Source organism: Drosophila serrata, unplaced genomic scaffold (genome assembly GCF_035046125.1).
Source record: "Drosophila serrata isolate PLE 108 unplaced genomic scaffold, ASM3504612v1 contig_184, whole genome shotgun sequence".
Classification (NCBI taxonomy): Eukaryota; Metazoa; Arthropoda; class Insecta; order Diptera; family Drosophilidae; genus Drosophila; species Drosophila serrata.
The window spans coordinates 5,052,514-5,076,126 of record NW_028257082.1 but is presented as its reverse complement, the minus strand read 5'-3'; the positions used below and the strand labels follow the sequence as shown (position 1 = coordinate 5,076,126).

At 39.8% G+C, this 23,613-nt stretch overlaps 1 protein-coding gene across 3 annotated transcripts in view; it reads left to right on the top strand.

The window, feature by feature from the left end:
- The window catches only part of LOC110181801 (dynein regulatory complex protein 8), a 308,724-nt gene extending 285,393 nt beyond the window's left edge, over positions 1-23,331 (top strand). Inside the window, exons 5-7 of one of the 3 annotated variants that reach the window (XR_015270659.1) lie at positions 10,252-10,467; positions 13,644-13,850; positions 22,963-23,331. The gene's annotated coding sequence lies outside the window, so the exon portion shown is untranslated. Of the gene's footprint in view, positions 1-7,756; positions 8,324-10,251; positions 10,468-13,643; positions 13,851-22,962 lie in introns of those variants that run through there. The other 2 variants (XR_015270660.1, XM_086828339.1) reach the window with 2 other exon arrangements.
- Positions 23,332-23,613: the final 282 nt, after the last annotated feature.

The following is a 23,613-nucleotide window of genomic DNA, read 5'->3' as shown; positions in this document are numbered from 1 at the left end:
AGGTTAATAAATGTGATACCTAATTAAAAATTCTAGAAACTGAAATTTTTTAACAAATTTTGAACATTTTAACAATGTTATCAATTATAAAAATTTGAAAAAATTTAAATTTTTTTCTCTCAGACTGGCCTAGATTGATTCTCCTGTCGATGCAGATCAAGAATGTATATGATTTATAGGGTCGGAAATGACTTCTTCGTTGCTTTTGAAGCTCCTGACTAAAATTGCAATGGAATAATAAAAGCATTAATAACTTGCTCTAAAATTATTAATGTTTATTAATTATTATTAATATATTATGTTAATCCTACAGAAGAAATGTCTGAAATTTATTTCTAGAACCCTGTAAATAGTTCTCCCTCAAGTTAGTAAGTAAGTAATCATAATAAGAACACTTTTCAATCTCACCTCGCCAACTTCAGGTTTGTTTGTGGAACCGTAATTGAATATTGAAATGCATTTTTCATTAGCGCAGCAAAGCCTTGGCAGGAGAGAGAAAAAAAGAGATATTCCCCTGAAAGGGCCAGTACAAAACGGGCCTAGAAAAATTGCGTAGAATGAAAATTCAATTAAAGTTTATTACCTTTGGCTCCACTGGCTTAACCCCCTTGGCTTTCACAAGTTTAACCGCCCGGGGACTTGTGGTCTATTTGTTGCATTAATTCTATAGCAGCTGTTTTCTCAAGTTCCTGCCACGGCAGCAACAGCAGCAGCAACAGCAACATTGCATCCCGGCAGCAACAGTTTGTAAATTGCATGCCTTTGTTGCGATTTTCCACAGAAAGTTTTTCTTTTGGGCCCGGTTGTTGGGGCTGCTGTCAAGGCGACAGAGGCAAACACCTTCATATCTTTTAATGAGAATAAATTGATGTTTTGGGTATTTTGTAACTGCCTCCCTCTGGCTTGTAAGGAAAATAAACTTTGTGGAGAGACAGCCGAAGTTTGGTGTTAATCATTCTTAAGGCGCTTGGGGCGGGCCACTGGAGATTATTAGACAATTTGTTATTGATAGGCTGCTGAGGCGAGAGGTGTGAGGAAAATAATTGAAAAATGTGCCCAACAAGCGGGAAATTATGATTTTAATTTAATTTTGGACTTGAGAAGAAAAAGAAAGTTGTAAGGAAAAGTATGTATTACATATGTATATTATGCTAGAAAGCCTTTGTATAGTGTATATAAATTCATGATTTTCTGCTACTCCCCCGTATATATAGTTCCTGCATTATATATTTTCCTTTCACCCTGACAGAACTTAACCAACTGCAGACTCATTAGGACTGCTCACATTTAAAACTTTCGTCCATATCGTTAATAGACAGCGACTCTCTGGGAGAATCATTTTACCCCGAAACGACCCTTTTAGCTATTGGAAGTGCCATTAAAAAACCTATTATGAATGCCCTGCAATGGCTGTATTTCCTTCCCCCTCGCAAACACATTCCGGCATTAAATAAATGACAGCCTGTCCGTCTCCGTCTCCATCTCCGTCCGCCAGAGTCACACTGCGGTCTGGACTTGCTCCACTTTCCGCTGCAAGCAGGCCGAGATAACGCCATGATATTGACCCAAAGAACGCGACGACGCTCGAGTCTCCAACTGAAAATGGAAAACTGAAAGCTGTATGCCTTCAATGGAGCAATGGCAACGGGAATGGCAACGGCAAGGCAAAAGTTGAAACTTATTATAATTTTAATGCAAAACATTATGCGAAAGTATAAAATTATATATCTCTGCCTGCTTGCCTGCCAGTTCTTGCAACTGCAACTGCATCTGTAGCGGCAAAACTCAAGTCGGTGGCCATAATTTTAAATGGGCAGAACCACCAACAGCAGCAGTTGCAACAACAACTGCACTTGCAACAGCCGCAGCAGCAACACCAACAGTACTTGGAACAGCAACAAAGAATCAACTGTCATAATGACAGTTCTCTGTTTACGCCATCGCCGCAGTCAGCAAGTCGTCATGGCATCGCCACTTTGGACTTGGACTTGCTACTTGGTACTTGCAACTTGCAACTTGGAGACTGGCGACTTGTTGCAATCGCCAACACTGCTGCTGCTGCTGGTGCCTCCTAATGGAAATTATAATGTGCGGTGCAGTTGCAGTTTCAGTTTGTGAACCGTTTGCCGCTTTTTGCTCTTACTCTGCCGATTGATTCCCCCTCGTCAAAAGGCCAAAAGAGTTATACCAACTTTTCAAAGGTATATCAATAGATATACAGAAATATTTGGAATCTTTTCAATATATAAAAAATATAACATAAGCAATTGGACATTATTTCTAAACTAACTATAAAACAATAGATGCCTATAGATTTCTGTATCTCTTATTTTTGGTAATCTCTAAACCCTTTAGTTCCTTTCTTTTTAAGATTTAAGGTCTCTTCTTGTCCCCTCAATCTCATTTTTCTGGAACTTTATAGGTAACTACTGTGTACACTATCTAATATTCCTGATACTCCTTAGGGTATTTTCCCAGTCGTCCAGCAATATGAATCTCTTTGGATTCGCCTGTTTTCCTTTCTGTGCTCACCTAACTGCATAGTTTTTATTTGGCCTCGTCCAACCTCTCCAACTCCAGCCCCAGCTCCTTCTCCAACCAGTTGAGTTGATTCGGGGCTGTCCGAGTGCCTGACTGCCTGACTGACTGGATGGGCTAGATGTGGCTGCGACGACCATGGCTATATGGCAGCCTCTCAAACTGACTTGACTCCTTTTGTTGCGCGGTGCGGCGATAACGCGCCGAAATGTCAATAAAAGTATGGCCACGGCTTTGCCTTGACTCTCGAGTGCAGTGCGGCGGCCTCAAATTTCAAAATTTGATCAACGAATCCGACGAAAACCCAGCCGGAGCGAGCATTTGAGTGACGTTGCGCTACTTGGCTGCCTGAATGTCTTTCTGTCTGTTTGTCTGTTTGTCCGACTGACTGACTGGCAACAACAACCTTGTCTAGCCTTGCCTGAATGCCCCATGCAGAGAAAGAAATGTGTCTTGTATCTGTCCTTGGCTCAAATTCATATTTCCCAGCATAGTTTACCAAGCAAATTCCTTGCTAACTCCAAAAAAATCAATATCCCTAAATCACCATATACAATTTTCATGTCAAAGATATATTTTTCTCTCTGTATTGGATACCTGCTGTTGCCTGCATAGGCCATTGTTAGCTGGTTTTTAATATTTATTTTGATGTGCGATAGATTCGTTTAGACAGGTGAAAGGCTAAATTGTCAATTTGCAAGCGGGCCAAAACCCAAAACCCCAAAATTGAACGCAAGCCTGGCCAAAATGCAAACCGAACCTGCCGCCGGGCCAAGTGGGTCGCCTCGATGGCGCGCATTCGCTGCTCGTTGACTTGTTTTTGATTGGGCCAGAAAACGGCAGAAAAAGCAAAATAAAAACAATAACAGCGGCATTTCCATTTCACTATGTTGTTATTTTCGGGGACTTAAACCGAGTCAACCCGGGCACCCTTTTGTTTAGACATATCTATCAGTCTGTTTGCACTGCCGACGTAGCTGGATGAGTGACTGACTTGCCGACTAACTGACTGACTGACTGACTGGCCAACTAACTAACTAACTGTAGGCTCCCGACTCTGGCTTCGACCTCGATTTGTTGATTTTTATTCAGGGTTCGGCCAGCCATTGAGCATTTATGAAAGACAACAGCAAAAATAAATCCCTGCACGAAATTTGCTCGACCCAGTTTTTAATTAAATCTAAAAGTGAAAGTGTGTTGGTAGTTAGAATCATCATAGACTGGCGAAGTTACTTTCTAGTTGAAAATAGTAATTAAATAAGAGTAACTGATGTTGAATATCTTGGCAAATCAAAAACAGGAGCAAGAGATACAGAGTTGTACACTGTGAATGGAATAGAATTAAGTCTGTAGAGTGTTTTAAAGGGAATTTTAAATAAATATATAAAAGCTTACTCTACATTAGCCTTAAGAAGAATTTCGATAGAACTAGCGGCGTCTTAAAAGTCTATTTAATTACCAATTACTACTGTTTCCTTTTTATTATTATTATATTAAGATGTTTAGTTGTTAGGGATCCTAAATTTTTAAGGAGAGTCCTTGGAGAATCACCTAATTCCCTTCACCAAAGCGTGCAACCAAGTCGAAGCAATTGCAACATATCCCCCCAAGGACATTAACCCAAATGATAGCCATTCCTTACGCTAAACAAATCTGGAGCATATAATTTCCATGGGAAAAAATAAGGGAGAACAAGTAGAAGAAGCACTCGACCTTTGAATTTATATTGTGAACTTTTATGCGCTGCTTATGGTGCCATATACACACACGATTAACGGCCTTATAAACAAGTGCAACAAGGATCGCTCCGATTGCTCCTGCTGGCGGTGGGTGCCCTTTAGCTCGCCACGTTTGTTAGTTTTGCGATGCATCGTTTAATTTTAACGCTCAATTTAAAATGTTTTATGCAGCAGCAGTGGCAGTGGCTGAAGCCCACACAGACACATGTGGGAAAATGGCAAAGGGAGTGGAGGGTGCTGAGCGCAACAAGGACACGCTGTCCTGGCGGTGGTCTGGTGGTTCCCCCGCACTTCGGCTTCAGTTGCGCCTGCATGCAATTATCTTTGCACTGCCCTTTTCTGCAGCCTGCAAGAGTCCTGCCTCGTCCTGCGCCCTTCTCCCCGCCTCGCAATAAATTAAGCTATCAAGTGTCCTTAATGCACAGTACAAGCCGTGGCCGTGGGAGCTCGACTTAATTTATAAGGACACCCGCTGCTCCCGCCTGGCCCCAGCATGGGCATAATAATGCACAGTACACACAGTCCGTCGGCAATTATAAAGTTTTTATTTATGCAAGAATCTCGGCGAGGCGGCCATTAAGGAATCGGAATCGGAGTCGGAGTCGGAGTCCCAGACTCTCAGCATCAGCAGCAGCAGCAGGTGTTGCATATGAAAATTATACGCTTCATAAACCCTCTAGCCACAGATTGAAACTTAGCCACAACATCGAGAGGAGACTCGGGCGAGAAAGAGAGAGATCCCTCCTGAAACCCTAGACGATTGTCAACCTTTTTCAGGGTCTGTTGTCATGCGATACTTTCATGCCACATCAACATCTTCATAATGATCCCTGGGCAGAGAGGCACACAAACCAGACTACCTGCCCCAAATTAGTTTGACAATCTTTCGGATGGGGATATCTGTGAAATCTGCTCTTGCTTAGAGATTTTTGTGGGAATCAAGCGAGTTGATGTCAAATTATTTTGAAGTGTTTGGACAGATTATATTCCTTTCTTCTCCTTTTTTTTGCAAATAACTTGATATGTTCCTCTGGGGAATAAAATTTTATTGCAGGGCGTATACTTCCGCGGCAACAGCTGCTTTTGCAGGCACTTCTCCTTCTTCTCCCTGGAATTTTAGAGATTTATTCAATAATTTCTCATAACTGAATTTGTAACATTAGAAATTCATATTATTGAGTACGAATTACACATCGATTTGTGTCTTTGTTTCGTCTAAACACCCAGAAATTATAACTTCTCTGATTACATACACACATTTAGTCTACTCAGATTTCAAAGAGTTAACTGCCTTAGAGCCCAGAGATCAAGTTGGGAACATATAATAGATTATAATAATCATAATGATGTCGAAAGCCAACGTCATTATTCCCCGCTGACTGTCTGGAAATGAAGACATTCTCTTCGAATCGAATCACTCTGATTCAGGTTAACCCTTTGGAGAATGTATCGATTTTCAGGTTTTCGTGTTCCAAATTGATGCTAAATGCGCTGGCGTTTCAATTTCCAGCAATTGAGATAAATCGGAAGTTTGCCAGCACGTCACCTTATCAGTATTATAATGCATATGAGGGGGACCCATCAGATCCGGAATCCAGTTATGGCGCGCACCTTGCGGCGCCTGCCATTATCACTTGGGTCGTAAATTTCTCCTAGGGGCTCCTCTAGGCCCGCTTAAGTGCCGCAATTTTAGTTCGATTTTAACATGTCTTGGATCGCAGCGATGACAAACTTTAAGTGCTTTTATTTCTACGCTTTATGGCTGCAGGCGAAGGCAACTAAATATTCTATACATATGTATATATAGAGGTAGAAATATGCCGCTCCATTTATGTTTTTCGAGGTTTATTTTTGTTGTGGTTTGTCCCCTCTTAGGGTTTGACTTGTTCCATTTATTGGCATTTGGCTTTGAGACGATTTTACGATCAAAAACAGACCTTTGTCCGCGGCCTCTCTGTGTGGCATTCGGGCAGCCGCATTATGAAGACGAGGAAAAAATTAAGAAATATCGCACACAAAAGCCATTCAAGACAAGCATATTTTTTACAGAATTTTATGTTCTTATTGTTGCGATTTCCCATATAGTAGGCTTGCTTGCTTGTTCCCCAGACAAGTCTCTCAAGGTCTTTCACAGAACTTTGTGATTCGTATGGATACTGATTTACAAGTTTTGAGTAGGGTTTAGTATTAAAATCATACAAATATTATTTTAAAAATTATTTATATAACCAGAAAGAAACCTAGAACTACAAGAATTGCATCTTCTCCGTAGAATCCTTTCTATATAGTAAATACTATACTTTTCAATTGAAATTTAAGTCTATAAGAAAGTTTCACAACCTTTTTTTGCTTTATTTTTTATTCCAAGCATTAATATTTCCTCTTGACATCAAAATGCAATATCAATATTCCTACTGTGAGCTCGAACAAATAAACAAAAATATTTTCGTACCACTACTCTTTGAGATGTCAGGAATATGGCTGCCGTGTTTTAATATTGCAAATCCATGGCATCATTTTCTAACGTTCGCCAGGACAAAGGACTCCCACATCCGGCGCGATGAATTTTGATTAAAAATTGTCCCTTTGCTTTGGCTTCGGCGCTTTGTTGTTCGCGGAAATGCGCTACTTAAATTACATTTTCGGGTGACGCCGAATCCCCTCGAATCCGCCCGAAATCACAATGGCCAAAAGGAAAACCGCTGCGGGCGGGATTCAATATTTTTCATACTTTTTCCGGCCAGGCCAACGCAACGGTGGTGTTGGCCATATTTGGTGCCGGTGCGACGGCCTGACATTTTTCACACTTTCACTGGAATTTTTGCCTTTCCAGGTTTTTTTTTTCCTACCTATTATTATTTTTTTTTTCCTGATTTTGTTTTTTCTTTTAATTTTCCGCCTGTGCCCGTTAAGCTTGTCATTAACCCAGTTTGAACTGCTGTGACCAAGCCAACTGAACTGGCTGGCTGCATTGTACAGTTGGTGGCTATATGGCCTGCAATTTTTATGGAGCGAGATTTAAATGAAATTAAACCCGTTGTAGCCTTCACAGCCCGACTTGTGGGCGCGCCCAGCTGCATATTTAACTTTATGCGAAATGTCAGCGGGTGGAACGGGGAGCGTGGAGCGGGAAGCTTCAGTTGCTAATGGTCCAATATTGTTTTTCATTAAGGTTTCCAGCGATATATTTTTTATGAAGAAAATTGGCATAAAATTGATGGCGAAAAATCGAATTGAACTGGTTTAAAATGGCAATGAATTTAGTAATTTTTTTGTGTGTTCTCTGATTGAAAAAGCCACAGAATGGGACAATTAATAAGTAATAAATGCTAACCGGTGATATTTACACACTACAATCGAGTTTCGTTTTAATTGTAAATATTCAATAGTGATATTAAACTTTTTCTTAATTTGCTTGAGGCTCAACTTAACTTGTAATAAAATGCATTAATATTCCCCCAAACTTTGACAAATTGCAGGAGAAATTCATTTGGAAGTGTTTCAGGCAAACATATCGGCTTGATAAATTCTTGTATCGATTAATGGATGTTATTAAGACATAAATTACCATGAATGCCATTTGTACGACGGAGCGTAAAAGCGGGGACCCCGCAAAATCATCATCTTTGCTCAATATGTCACGAGTCTGCGCCTTTGCTGCACTGCGCCTGTTCCACGGATTGGAGATGGCGATGACGATGGCGATGCCAATGGAGATGGATATGGAAACTGGAGACTGGAGGGGATGCCGGTGAGCATCAAAGTGATTAATTAAAACATTTTTGCATATTACAAGCATTTCGACTTTGAACTTGATGGCGGGTCTGTCTGCCGCGGCGAACACACATTACCAACACCAGGGCAGAATGCACGCAACATGTTGCCAATGCGGTTGATATGTTGTTGCACTTCAGATGCACTCGAAGAAATTTTAATTTAAATAAATATTTAATATATATTGAACCATGTATTATAGCTGACAAGCTTAAAATCTTGGAAATTCTATGCATTATAATTCTTAGCAATATATGCAATTCTCCTTATAATTTTAATATTGTTATTAATTGGTAAATAACGAAATACACTCAGTAGGGGTTTTAGAATCAATTTTCATTGGCTTCATAAATAAAACAATAATAAATCAGTAAATCAGTAATACATTAATGATAGTATTTCAGTAAAAAAGTAGCAAATTGCTTGCCAGTTTATAGAAATTTGTACAAATTATCGTAGCGACTTTAGAAGATATTTATCGAAACACTTTGGGAAAAGATATGTGAGACTTTCTTTATGGTCTTTGTTATTAATTCAAAATATATCATTTACATTGAATACTTGTATCTATTTTATTAAAAATACAAAACATCTATCATGCTTCCAATGCCCACTCCTTTTTTGCTTTATAACTATAATAAAAATATAGATTTATAATTATCCAAATTTTGTTATGCAATAGTATAATTTATCAAAGGATGTCAGTGTATGCTGTGATTCAATAAATATCGAAATGTGATATCAGGAACATTTATAGTAATCACTATATATACAACTAACTAAATAAGATAGGAGGCATTGCTTTGCCCACGAACAACATAAGCCTTTTTTAAGCCTTTTAAGCCCTTTGTTTTGGCCCTGTGTAGCTGCCGTTGGGTGCTGGGACTACTTTCTGTTGACTCCGCTCTCTGTCACTCAGCCTGTGTGCACATGCTGCTTAAAAGTAAAATTGTGTCGATTTCAATAATGCAGGAGACCCATTACACCTATAGCCATGTGCGTGCCTGCACTGGCATTTTGCGCAAGCATTCCATCAAAGCGCTTACACCGCAGACGCCAAGCCAGAAGAAGGAAGAAGGGTCGGAAGACTACATCAAACGGGGCAAGGGAAACCCGGATCCGAGGGAGCAAGCATTGTCAAACATTTCATTAATTAAACATGCGAATGCAGCACATTTTAGTTTCGCACAACAGCTCTATACGAATACGAATACGAATACGATTACGAATGCGGAGCTCATGTATGACGAATGCCCACAACTCTATAAAGTGTGCCTCACGGCCGGAGGAGGGACCACCCCTGGAATGAAAGAATTCCCATTCTTATGGACCTGCGGGGACCTGCGTGTCAAAAGACATAATTTCCTACACGACCAGCTGGCCAAAGGAGGAGGTGGAGGATCCAGTCCGGGGTCCTGTGTCCCGGCTTAATGATCGGAGACTCAAAAAGTTATGCTTCCTCCGCAGAATCTACATACACCAAAGTGCTATATGAACTTGTGTGTTGCACACACACCTCACACAAAGGCGGGACGCACACTTTCCGGGGGGGAAACCCTGTTGGGTTGGGTCCAGGGATGCTGGAGAATCTTACACTAGGAGGGACTTAGTTGAAAGTTTTTAAATATAATAAATAAAAAATCCCAATACAATCATTTTGATCGATCCCTCAAACAATTTAAACCTATGAGCATAATGCCTTTCGATGGCATACTGCCATATTTTTGGGATTCTGGTGGTTCTTACGCAGCCCTGGTCCATTTGCGGTTATATTGTATGATTCTTTCAGCTACCTTTAAATAAATTAAATAAAAATTATACAAGTGGCGCAGCATAATGAGCGCTGGAAGCGCTTTTTCAGTTACTCCTGCCTCAATGGCCAGACGACCGCAAACTCTGGTCGGTGGCCAGGGAATCGGGGATCAGGAATACCTATGTATATATATATATGGGATATATATGTATGACCTGGAGTAAGAGGGAGGTGAGGTGGTGTGGTATGTGAGGACTGATGGCAGTGGGGCAACGGTGCATGTGGCACGGCTGACTGAGTGCCATCGTCGTTGTGTTGCGTGTGTGTGCGACCGAGTGTGTGATACTGTGTGTTGTGTGTTGGCCCGGGTGAAATTAATGTGTTGTAAAAATTAATTAATTTTGCAAATTATATATTTTATGCATTATAAACTTTTTTTTTCACAAGGTAAGCTTGTGCAACGTTTATGCGGTTGGCTCCTGGCCGCCGCAGGACACAGGACACAGGACACAGGACGCAGGGCGCTGGGCGCTTTAAATCAACAGAGAGAGACTTTGATAAAAATAACACCAACAGCTGTGCCAACAAGCCATTCGTGAATCCACACACACCATATGCAACATTTTACACACTTGGCCAAGCCGGTCCCCAAGATAATGAATGGTAAGCCCGAAAATCGTTTTCGCATAACTTTAAGTGCACTCCGTCAAACTTTGTCATGTTGTTCGAGGCTTTTGTTGTCGTTTCTGCTGCCTTCCTGCTCGTTTTATTCCAATTTGGCTTAAGTGTCAGTCAATTTACGTGATTCATTTGGCTTTGACTTGGCCTTTGTGTGCTGTGTGTGCTGTGTGTGTGGCCAGTCAAAGTGTCAATCGGAGAGGCTTTAAGCAATATTTAATTACTGCTTAAATGGTCAAGTCAAATGCATTAATCGCGCTTCAATGTTCGCTGCAATAATTGACGCTAGCCAAAAGTTAAATGAGGATAATTTAATGGTCAACTTGTTGGATAGCTTTTTCGAGTAGTAATAATCGATTTAATTGCTCAAGCTTCAGCCATTGTTTCGGTTCAGTCAATGGTTAAAGCTAAAGTTAAAGCAGCTGAAGGACGACTTTAAGTTATCAGATAAAAACAAAGAAATAAATCTATAAGTTCAATTACATGTTCACCTTATAGTTTAAATACTAATAAATAAAAATAATATATACCTCTTTTCGGTGTTTTTCAAATGCATATTCATATAATTATAATCTCCATCTGCTTCGATCTCTCGTTCTGCTGATCCCCTTCGCCATGCTTAAAGGCTTAGAATGGATGGTCGGAAAGCAAATGTTTTGGCCAAAAGTCAAATCGGGGGAATGCCCCACGTCAAACGAACGGTGCCACTCACTTCTCAATGATTTAGTTCCACGCTCTTCAGCCCCAACGATTTGTTTTAATTGCCTGGCCGGGTCGGAGTCCGGAAAAAGGAATGCCAGAAACTGGCAACTTACTCACAGAGTTAAACCCAAAATTCGAATGAATTTGTTCCATTTGTTGTGCGGGAGGGGGCAAAGGTACGAAAAGCAAAAGCAAAAGCAGAAGCTCTTTTTGGCAAACACTTTCAGGCAGACGACCCGGCTGCTGTTCTAAATAAATTATCATTTTCGACCGCGAATTCGTCGAATATCTCGGCACAAATCAACTGCTTAAGGCTTAAGCCCGCTCGAAATGAGTTCGTTTCAATTTCGGCCACATCAAAGTCAGAAATTCAGAGTTTCGGTAAAGCAGAAAGCGATCCGCTGCTGGATTTTGCGGTGGCGGAGTGATTAAAGGTGTGGCCATATATCAAAAGTGCAGCGCAGCATCCGTCACAAAGGCCGGAGCTCTGCATGTTCATATTTAATTTCGGCCTTCTTTTATTTGCTTTCATGGTTTGTCTTGTTGTTGTTTTTTTTCGACACTAGCTCTTTTTATACCCTTTCCAGGGTACTATAGTTTAAGTCAGAAGCTTGTAACCAAGTGAAGGAATCATTTTCGACCATATAAATAATAATTATTCTTGATCAGCATCAACAGAGGAATCGATCTAGCCATCTCAGGGGGAAACAATTTTTTACAAGTTTTTGAAAGATTTTATAAGGGGTAACACCGTAAAAATGTTCAGAATTTTCTAAAAAATTTCATTTTTAAATTGATTATGCATATTTATTAACCAGATAGAAACTAACATAGGAAAGCTTTCCGATTTAAAATCAATGCATTTTTGGCATGGTTATGAGTTTTTTTTAACTTTGATTGTCATATAAAATTATCAAGAAATATTGATTTTAAGAATGCGAATATTTAAAGATATTTCAATAATACAATTGCAAACAAGGGTATATAAACTTCGGTTTCCCGAAGTTTATTTCCTTTCTTATTAATTAGGAAATTTGAGAAGAAAGCAAAATGAATGGAATTCCTAATTAAGTGTGACTTTAATTTGCAAAGGAACTTTGTTTGAGGTTGAAGCCGACACCAATTTTTGGGGCCGGGGGAACTGCAAACTTATCTTGATACAAGCTTTAATTATTATAATAATATTTTAAAATAACAATGTACTAATCTGTTAACATGAAGTTTAGAGTTGATTTTGATTGAGGGATTTGATGACTTTTTACCTGTCAGTAACAGAATAGTTTAAGTATTTAGTGTTCCTTTAATAAATGACTAATTTTAAAGCTTTTGTCTGTTGAGTTAAAAGTCAATTAAATTCTAAAATATGTATATGTATGTTTAAGAAAACTAAATTGAAGTTAGCATATTTTAGTTCTCGGGAGTCCTTCAATATCTCCATCCTTGTACCTAGATAATCATTCCTTTTTGATAACCATGTCTATAAATGTTGATCTTTTGATGAAAAACAAAAAAAATTGTATATTTCATAGAACCTTTTCTTATCATGCAGTTTTCCTTTATTACCAACATTTTCTCAGAATTTTCCATCGAAACCTCAAGTGTCATTGCCACTTGACACTGAAAATGCTAACAAATTCGCTTTTCGCTTTCAACCGAGGGGAGATTTATTAACCGACATTTTGTGTCAATGTCGCGCCAATGTCAAAGAGTCCCAGTTGTCGCCTTGTCCCCCCCAGGACATGCAATATCTGCATGCGTGTATATATGTAGTACCAGTATATATATATACACCTTTTCCATGGCGGATGTGCCAGCTCTCTGTGCTGGAGTTCGCCAGCAGCTCGCTGCCATAATTATAATTAAGAGCTGCAGCGCGATTACTTTGCAGCCAGCCCGTTCCTGCCACCGCCCCGCGGCACCTGAAGGCAGTGGGATCTCCGCGTTGCAGGAAAAGACTGCCACTGCCAGTCCTCTTTCTGCAATTTTCCCCTGCTTGCACCCCTTAGCAATGTACACTCGCTGCAGTGTTCTTCATGCCACGCTCGAATTGTCATAAAATGTTGAACGCTAATTGGCGTCCGATACCGCCCCACCCTGGCCACCCCACCGCCCACGGACGGTGGTGCGTGAGGCGACGGCACACACACATACACACACACATATGATGGCGATAGCGAGTCGGGCGCCACTACACGCCCCACCGCCCACCGTTCTGTTTGAGGCGCCTCGCCACGTCGTCTGCCATGGACAGTAGAGCCTCGCTCAAAAGGAACTATCATGTGTTGCCTTAAGAACAAGTTAATAAGGAAAATCCTGCATCAGATTAGCTCTGAAGAACACCCGGGGGCTTCCTTCAGTAGCTATTTCCTCTTCAATTAACTTTTCCTTGCTTCAAATACAAATTAAATATTACTAAAGACCATGATCAAGACATTTCACTGTTATTCTTTCGACTGCAGTTTCCCTAACTAGTTGATATGGCTGATGACGATTTGGAACTCGCTGTGGCTGTGGCTTGGAAAATGCATTTCCTCCGACTGCAACTTACCGAGGCCCCCGAGGCCCTAGCAGAAATATTCTGCACATGGACAACACGTCTCCGCCGAGGTCTGTCTGGAAAGTTTGGAAACTGCTGGAGGAGATATGGCCCGGGATCTCATAACCGGGTGCGTCATTATTATTAATTTAATATACTTTGCTCTCAGCCTGTTGGCCAAACAAAGTACGTTTAGGATATGGTAGGTAAACCTGCCCTAATGTTTGCCCAAAGCCCGTGTCTATATATTTGCAAGCCATAATATCAATATCTGAGAGAATAAATCCATGTAAGGGTATTGCAAAATGTATTGCCATAATCCCTATGAAAATCCAATTTGTAAGGAAAATAACAATTAGTTATTAGATACTTTGTATTTGTGGTCCGGTCGATGCATTAACTTGGCGATATAATTAATGCGGCTCTCACACACACAGTTGCAGTTGCCATTGGGTTTGCCGTAAATTTTCAACAATTTTGTGAATCATTAGGCCAAACATTTTGCCGCTTGTTTCATTATGCATACACGTGTAGTACCGCACACACACACGCCAGTTGCCAGTTGCCAGTTGCCAGTTGGTAGTTGTCTGGGCTTTGTAATGGCCATGGCCGAAAGTAATTGCCGCCGCTGCATGGAGCGCATTACACGCTCGGCAAACATGCGATTAACAACGATTCGAAATTCGAAGACATTGCCACAAAATTTATACCATGAAGTGCATTGCATTTGCTGAAGCCCGGAAAATCCAGGCAGCCATCTGCCTGCTTGTTTTTCCCCCCTTCAGTCCTTCTCTTCATATTCGAAAGGATGATGTAGAATTAAGTGTTAATTAGTTAGAAAGCTGCAGGGCGCCTGGCAGCCAATGCAAAAGTCTTCGATTTACATAGCCCTCGAGAGATGGGGGGAAAAGGAGGAGCTGTTGGAATTTTCTCATTTTCCCTGTCGAACGAAAATCGTATTTATCAGAGATGTGAGAGACAAGGGAAATGCCAAGCTGAAGATGCCAGGGATTCTCTTTGGATTTAAATCAATTTTATAGGGTTTAAAGTTTGAGAGATAATTTTGATTTAAAGAGGGGATTCCTTTGAGGCTCTGTATCGATGTTTTGTGCTTTAATAAAGTGCAATTTTGTTGCTCCTTCTAGACTTTTATATGAAAGATAAATTTTTCAAAATTTACACCGATCTCATAACGATCTTTTTCACCTTATTCTTCAACATTTTCCAGCCAAACTGCTCAACACTCTACGTTCCCACATAGCCCACATCCTTGAACATCAATCAATCTAATGATCTTTCTCCCAGCGCTCTCTTCACCCTCGACTTTGAGGCGTTTTGATTGTGTTTCGGGCATTTCGTTTTTGTTTATGCCGACCCATAATCAATATCGAATTTGTTTGGTAATCGTTAAGCGGCCTTTTGTCCGGTGCGGTGTGTGTGAGAATAGCACTTCGACTGTGTTAGCCCTTTTGATCCTGCGGTGTCATGCTGAAAGGATCGCAGCTGCCTAATGATTGCGCATCTTTGACAGAACTCGCCAGAAATCACACATACTCAAGATGCGGTCCATTAATCAGTTTGAAGCCTACAAATTGTTCACGAAAAGGCTTATTGTCTTGAGGTAGAGGTAGATTCCTGTATGGCAATGGGGGTTGCCTGTTTGCACATAAAATCAATCAAATTAACTATAAATTTCTCTAGCTTTCGCATTTCTTGATATTATGCAAAATAATTTATGTTTAAGATGCCATAAATATTCATTAGCACTGCGGCCCCAGCCAGCACCCATCCTCGCTAAAAATTGTGTACATGGTTTTATGGGTGATGGTAGGTATCCCCCTGGTCCCAAGTGTCTATCTATCCGCGTGTTAATGACGGTGACGGCAGCGGGAGTTGATCTTGAACCTGCTGTGGCCAGTGCCACTGATGGAGCCAGAGACAGAGCACCGACCAACCGGAGACTAAGATGGAGCTGGAGGGCCTCCTATAATTATCTCGGCACCCATGCACGGTAGCCGGGAGAGTTGTCTGTTAAATCGCCAATAATGGCAAACATAAAACAAGTTAATACATTGTAGTTGCGACTGCCGATTCTTATGCAAATAAGTCGCCCCGAAAACGTTTTGTAACTGGTTTTCCAACCACGGCTTATAATTAAGTTTTTTTTTTTGGGGGGGTTTTTGTCTCCAAAGTATGCGTATGCGTATTTTTCTCATTTCTGGCATATATCATAAGGGCAGAAGTATACGGCAGCCGGAGCGCATTTGCATGACAATGCTCTAAAAAATCCGATGATCCCATGATCCATTGCTGACCAACCTGAGAACAGGCAACTAAATGGCTTCATTTACTAGTGAGTTATAACCGGCACCTACCGAGTTCATCGGCTTTACTGTAGCCTGTAGTCTGTTTAAGAAATATTAATGGCCACTTTGGGCAAATGAAAAATATGGTTATTTAATTGGTTGTCACCCCGGCTTTGCCTTAAACAGTCTCAAGTCGCAGTTTCATTTCGGAATCTACCTCAAAAATCGACGGGGCATCTTCGGCATCTTACTTATTCACTGAAAACCATTGAATAGACTTTTGCCTGAATGAACGAAAAATTACCATTAATTTCCTAGATACTTGTATGGTCAGTGGACTTGAGTTGAGTTGGAAACATTCGCTTTGAGATGATAATTTGTTGACAAATGGTTTTCTATCAAATTAATAAGAGTTTTTGTTGAGTTTTAAATAAATTAAAAAATAGCTAAGAGAAGGAATTTATAAATAATTATTTATTTTAATGATATAACACCTTGTGATAGGTCTTTAAAATGATGTTCCCCATTAGTTTGCTCAATTATTTTCCTTTTTTTTTATAAAAATACCTAAATTTTCCGAATATAGAGAAAATCTCTTAACAACTATGCAAATTAGTTCGATCAATTATCTCAGAAAAATCACCACAAATTGCAAAATACACCCGTACTCAGCTCTTGTTATTATTTGAGCAAAAGCAAAACTTGGCAAGTCCGTGGTAACAAGCCAAAAAAAGCATTCTCGACGGGCCAAGAGCCGGGATTGAAATACATGAAATAAAAACCAAAGAGACGAGAGAGGAATTATATATATGCGAGTGCAGTATAAAGATGGTAAAGTCATAAAACTGTTGAATTGCACGTAAATCTCCAGGGCTTTGCACTCTACCGGGGGAGAGACACCATTTCCATTTCCATTTCCACAGCTACTCCGTGGAGGAGCTAAGGTCCGAGCGTGTTTCTATTCTGTGCGGAGATTTATTTTTATGCAACGCGTCTGCCACAGTTGCAGTTGCAGTTGCAGAGTTGAAGTTGCCGCAGCAGCAGCAGCAGCAGCAGCAGCTCTGTTGCGCAAGTGGCAGGCAGCCGAAAACGAAATAAAAACTAAAGCCCAGCTTCGTGTAAAGAGCAGAAAAATCATATAATCGTCAAAAGTCACAGGAAACATATGCAAATGCCGGCCGAGCGAGAGACTGACTGACTGACTGCCTTTCTGCTCTGACGGTAAGCCCAGTCAAACCCCAGACCCAAGACCCAATCTGGCCCTGTCCAGAGTCGCCTTTGTTGTGTGTGCTCGTTTTGTTCTCGGCATGCAACAATAGCCAGCCACACCATGTATATGGCCAAAAAGGTAGCAAAAGTAACGATTTATGAATGCACTTGCCCGCAGGAGGAATGCCAACTATCAAATGTCGTTCGGCAATCGGGAGTTCTCTAAAAAGAGAACTATAGGATGCACGTGACTTATTTGGTCAAAAGCATTGCATACTTTACAGGGACTTCAGGATGTTATAAGGAAACTACGTAATAACTTCGTTAAAGAGTACATATATAATGATTAATCTCTATAATATATTTGTAAATTGTTTAATCCTTTTCAAATGTATTCTATATTCTTTGATTTTTAGTGATTTATGCAAATATTTCTAGGGCAGAACTATAATATAATATATGAACAAAAATATATCAATATCATTTTGAAAAATTGAATATACCTTGATATATATAAATTGTAACTAAAAAACATACTGTATGTGATCTATTATTCCCCAAAAACTTAACCAATATTTCTACATTTCTTTGATCATTATAAGGTTTCGGACATTTACTGGAAATAACTATATGAAATCAACCCTTTAAATTCAAGAGTATCTAAAAGTCATGTAGTCCTTCCAAAAACCCATTGTAAAAACGTTGTTTTTGTGTATTTTTGCCACTGCTTCTGCTGCATTCATTCATACAAATTTTGCGCGCTTGACAACGCTGAACAATGATGTACTTCATGTAAATTTCACTCGCCGCCTGACTGCTTCCCTGCAAAACTGGCTGAAGGACTGACTGACTGACTGACTAAATGGCAGACTGACTGACTGACTGACAAACTGAATGCCTATCTGGCCGGCGGTGTGGTCGCTCAGGGGTCGGTGAAATGAAGAAAAAACCTAAAATGTTGCATATGTAAAATGGATCGAAAAGCGTTTGGTCGGTCGTGTATGAGTGCCTGTGTTTACATAACTTTATTGATGCCCGCAATAAATGCTACCGGCTAAGGGAATCGAGGAGCTCAGCTCTCGGCTCTGGGCTTCATGTACTGCATATTTGTATAAATTTAAGTTTTAGATACGCGGCAGCTGTTGCATAATACAATTGAATTTGTTAAAACAAAAGAGGCGACATTGCAGCAAAACGACAAAACAGAAGCCAGCCAACAAATCAGCGAGCAGGCAAAATAACAGCAAATTGCATTTCAGAATTTTCAGTTTGAGCATTTGTTTGGTTTTTTTTTTTGGCGGAGAGGAAGTAACAACACCCGCCTTAAAACTTGCCTGTCGTCGTAATGCCTTCGAAAAAGTTGGCAATAAGGATGCATCATACCCGGCAGAGGCAGAACCCCGGCTCAGAATCCAATTTGGAGACTCAGAGCCTGGCGGAGCGAAAGGAAAGAAAAGGAGTTTTTTGTATATTCACGTCAGAATGCCGTTTTGACGAGACTCCAAGATTGGCCGCGAGTCAAAGTCAATGGGTTTTGCACTTCAACATCTTGGCAGGAATAGTGAAAATTGATTGGGGAATAACACTGACGGAGAAGGGGTTGTGTTCTGTTGGCTGAAAAGCAGCAACATTTTGATTGAAATATTACAAGTTATAAATGTGAATTGTTTTGTGAAACGTCATAAATGTTCCATGGGGAAAAATATTAGATACAAAAAATATTATGAGAATCTACGGAAGGTTGAATTTAAGGTTTTTTTAGGGGAATTTTAAGGTTATCGTTACGTAAAGTATCTTGAAAGATATTATTAGGATAACAAAGATGGTAAGGAAATTATATTCCATTTTGATCGAATTCTAATTAATAAGGTTTTTTTTAAGGCATTTAAAAAAAACAATACTTTTAGCATAACTAAGAACAGATGTATATTAAATCACAGGAACACATAATAGGATAACCATTTAATCGAATTGAATTATAATAAATTTTGTATTCCATTAAAATTAAAAGCTTAAAAAGTGATAAGAGGTTAAACTTGTTAAAACCTTTTAATGTTTTCCAAATTTAATATATTTAAAAACTATATTTCCTTAAAGAATGCATAATATTATTACAATAACTTCATTTCTAGCAGCAAAAAGTAACTTCAAAAAGGTGCTTTGGCTTTTGGGAACTATAGGAACCCACAAACTCTTCGAGTGCCCCATCTCTCTGCCTTAAGCCGCATATGCTAATGGCCAATTCTCCTTTGACCAGGATCCCATAGGTCCCACAGCAGCTTACACATGACTGACCGAATGACGAACTGACCAAACTCGGGTCCTCCGTCCCTCCAGCAATTTAAAATCACAATTTTTTGGTCTGCCTGTTCCTGTACTGCCGCCGTTTAGAATGTCACTTGATTTTTGATTGATTGTTGTGGGAAAAATGTTCGGGGGGGAAAAAAAAACAACATATTTTTGCATAAATTCAGAACGGTGCCCGTGGCAGACCATATACCCATATTGCCGCATCCATATTTATGCCAATGTGAGTTGAACTGAACTGAACAACTGGCAACTGGGCTGTTGTGTGTTGTTTATGTTTTTATTAAAACACGAACGTCGTCGAGGCGGAAACATTTCATATGCCATTTGAGCTCCACTACGGTACTCCAAACAATAAACGAAATACAAAAAAAATTAGTTTTCCTTGCCGCCGAATATTAAAATGTGCATTATTTAGCGGCCGCCTCGATAGTTGATAGCCAGGCCGGGACGGTTGGTAGCTACAATGTAGAACGCATCGTAAAACGTCGACTCTGGCTAAAAGAAAGCATAACTCTCCCGGCTAGAGACAGACACACAGACATTGGGATATAACGAGCCAAGAAGCGCGCGCATTGCTCGCTGAGCATTAAAAAATCAAATTATAATAAAATTGCAGATTAACTGTTGACTGCCGGGGAGGAGCAGAGCAGTGCAACAGTGGAGCCGACTGGAGGGCAGGAGGAATACACACACTCGTTAAGCCAGGAGATGCGGCAGCCAAATGGCGTCTGGTAATGGCCATGGCAGTATGGCTCCAAGAATGCCACTCTTGCCAACACAGCTACTGGCCGCGGTCTCTGCAGTTGTTCTGGAGTTGCAAGCCCCAAGATGGGGCAGGAGAGATGCAGCTGTGTGCTGTGCAAGCCTGCCAAGATTAAGTCATCATCAACATTTTGCAGTTGTCAACTGCTGTGAGACCGGGCTACTTAAACCGCACTTTGTGTGAGGCCAATTTAGAGGATGTGCGGCTTAGGGATGCATCGATCCCAAACAAATCAAGGATTATATTTATTTTGGCACTTTTCCTTAACCTAATATTTATAAATTTTGGCATTAAAATCATACCAAATCGAATGGATATAACTAAAATTGAATCTACTTTATTTGGCCAAGCATAATGGTGTAGTTTGCAGCCCTAGAGAGTCATACCCATTAACAGATACAACCAAATTTATTTGATTGCAAGCAAATAAGACGCTTACAGACATTTGGAATGCACATTCGGTGGACAATTTGTAGTCTGGGAACTGAGATGTGCGAAGTGAGAGGCACTCACAAAGGTCCGGGCCAGTTTGGGGCAGGTCTTATCTAAGTGCCCGAGGCACGACCAAGACGACGACAATGGGGATGCTGCTGCTGCTGCTGGTGACACATGCAACGTGTCCCCGCCAAAGTGTTTATTGCATTGACACTCCGCTGCAAGAGTTGAAGGCTCTGGCGACACACTTTCAAATCATAAATTTCCAGTTTGTCACTTGTGCGTTGATAGCAGTCGCCGCGGGACAAAGCCCAGTTCAAGTCCGAGTCTGAGTTTGGGAAAAATGCAAATGAATGATGCCCCCATCGCCGGTTCCCATTCCGATGGAAATTATAATTGGAGCAGCAGCAGCAGTCGATGAAAAAATATATATACATTTTTTAATTTTTAATGGTGTCAACGCTTATCGGCAACAAAACGGCAAAAAAAAAACCAAATAAATAAAAAGTTAAGAGCTGAACAAAACGTTTTCGAGATGAAGTCATTAAGGGGAGCCCAACAAAGCGGAAATCGTTATCAGCACTTTGCTTCGATTTCGACTTGCATATTGAAATATTGTAAATGTTGTAAGAGTTCCCTTGAATACACTGAACGGATTTTTTGGTTAATATCCATATTGAAATGAATGCTGCATTTTTATACCCTTGCAGGGTATCATAGTTTAATCAGAAGCTTGAAATCCAAAGAAGGAATCATTTCCGACCCTATAAATCATATATATTCTTGATCAAAATCAACAGGGGAATCGTCCTAGCCATCTCTTGCAGAAATAAAAATTTACAATTTTTTTCAAAATTTTATAAGGGGTCACATCGTTAAAATAAAAAAAAAAGACGAAAATTATAATTTCTTAAAATGTTATATTCAGTATGCAGATTTATTAATCTTATAAAAACTACCACAGGAACGCTTTCCGAATTGAAATTAATGAATTTTTGGATTTGTTATGAGTTTTCAAATCTTTGATTTGTCGGAAAATTGTCATACCAAATATCGATTAATATCGATTTAAACAACTGATTGATTCCTTCTCTCAACAATTTTTGTTTTTACACTTTTCCTGCCTTACACGAACTATTAAGTTATATATGAAAAAAGCATGGTTAGATATTTCAATATATTATTTTGTAATATTTCAAACTGCTATAATTTTTCTTTGTGTATTTATACACATTAAAGAGTACATATAGCCATTCGATTTCGTTGTCGGTTCCCCATTTTCCACTGTATATAGCTTGACATTTTGAACCCCGCGGCCTTCGGCCCACTGAAAGGGCTCTCCTTGGCTGGATGCCTGCTCCACCCTGCCTCCCGGCATCAATAAAAATTTGTTATCTCTCGTAAAACCGAAAAAACATAATTTTGTAGTGGTCCAAAAACACATTGCAGAGCCCCATTCCATCGTAAAGTTTCCGGCGGAGAACTCTTTCGGGACTTGTTCTACATTCTCCGAGTGTAATTTGTAGGCCAACCCATCTAGTTGTTCCTATTCCAGCTGCCTTTTATTACAATTTGCCATTTGTTAGTGTCATAAACAGTGGGCATCTTGGCACTATCCAAAAACAAAAAAAAAAAAAACATGTGGAAAAAGCGTTTTCAGCTTTATTGATTTATAGTTGGAATGCTCTGGGATCTGATTGTGTTAAATGTTTTTAACGCCTCTTATAATGAGGCCTGCGGTTTTACAAGATTTTTTTTTGTTTTGCTGAATAAAAAACAGAAAATGTTTTATTCACATTTGCGGTTACGTAAAGAAAGATCTACACATTTTTTTGGGGCAGAGATTGAACTTAATTGCTTTATTAAAAAAACGGTATTGATTTTGTAAAGAAGAAAGATTGAAGTTATTTATATTAAAGAAATTCTTTATTTTATATTATTTAAACACCAGTTATTCTCTCCTTTATTGCCACAAAACACAATACTTTCATTACACAAAAGGTACTGCCAAGAGGTAAGCAAGACCCTTTTAACCCCTTCAACTAAAGTGGGTATTATGCAGCAAACGTATGTAATTTGTTCTATCCAAACTGTACTTGAACTAATTATTATGAAGGATAACAAGCCAGGAGCATACACATGCCGGTAATATGCATTTCAGACCGTTTGCCACATACACATGTAATGCCTGCCTGTTGAGATAAACCCAACTTTTGCAGCTCCCTGACAGAGGCGTCTGCACTTGTTGCCCACGACAACGGAGGAGAAGACAGAGAGAAGACAGTGTCTCGACATTGAAATCTCGCCGAGAAGACAACACCACCACCACCACCACCACCAGCAGCAGGAGCCGCCAGGAGTGGAGGAGTTGAGGGTGGAGGAGCCGCCACTAAGCAGCTCAGAGACGAGACACAATAACCAATGCCGAGACGCCCACCAGTCATGGGCAAAAGTCACAACAATACACTGGTAGGAAATACTGAGGATGTTACTATAAATATACATTTAAAATTAATAAAATAATTTAATAAATAATTATAAAGAAAATGTTTTATAAAAATAAAGAAACATGTACAAATTAGTACCAATTATTTGTCTTTAATTCACTCGATTACTTATCTTGGCCTTTTTAAATATTTTAAGACAGCTTTTAAAACTATCTTGAACACAATATCCTGCTTTTTCTACTACAGAATATCCTAATATATAACGCAATTGCTATAATATTTAAGATTTCAAAAGGTTTTACTTTGTAAATATCGTTTAAGTATTTATAACAATCCCAACATCATTTTTTTAATTCATCTAAGCAGCCGATAAAAGAAAGCCATTGCTTTAATATGAGCTTTATTGTTTATATTCATAATTTT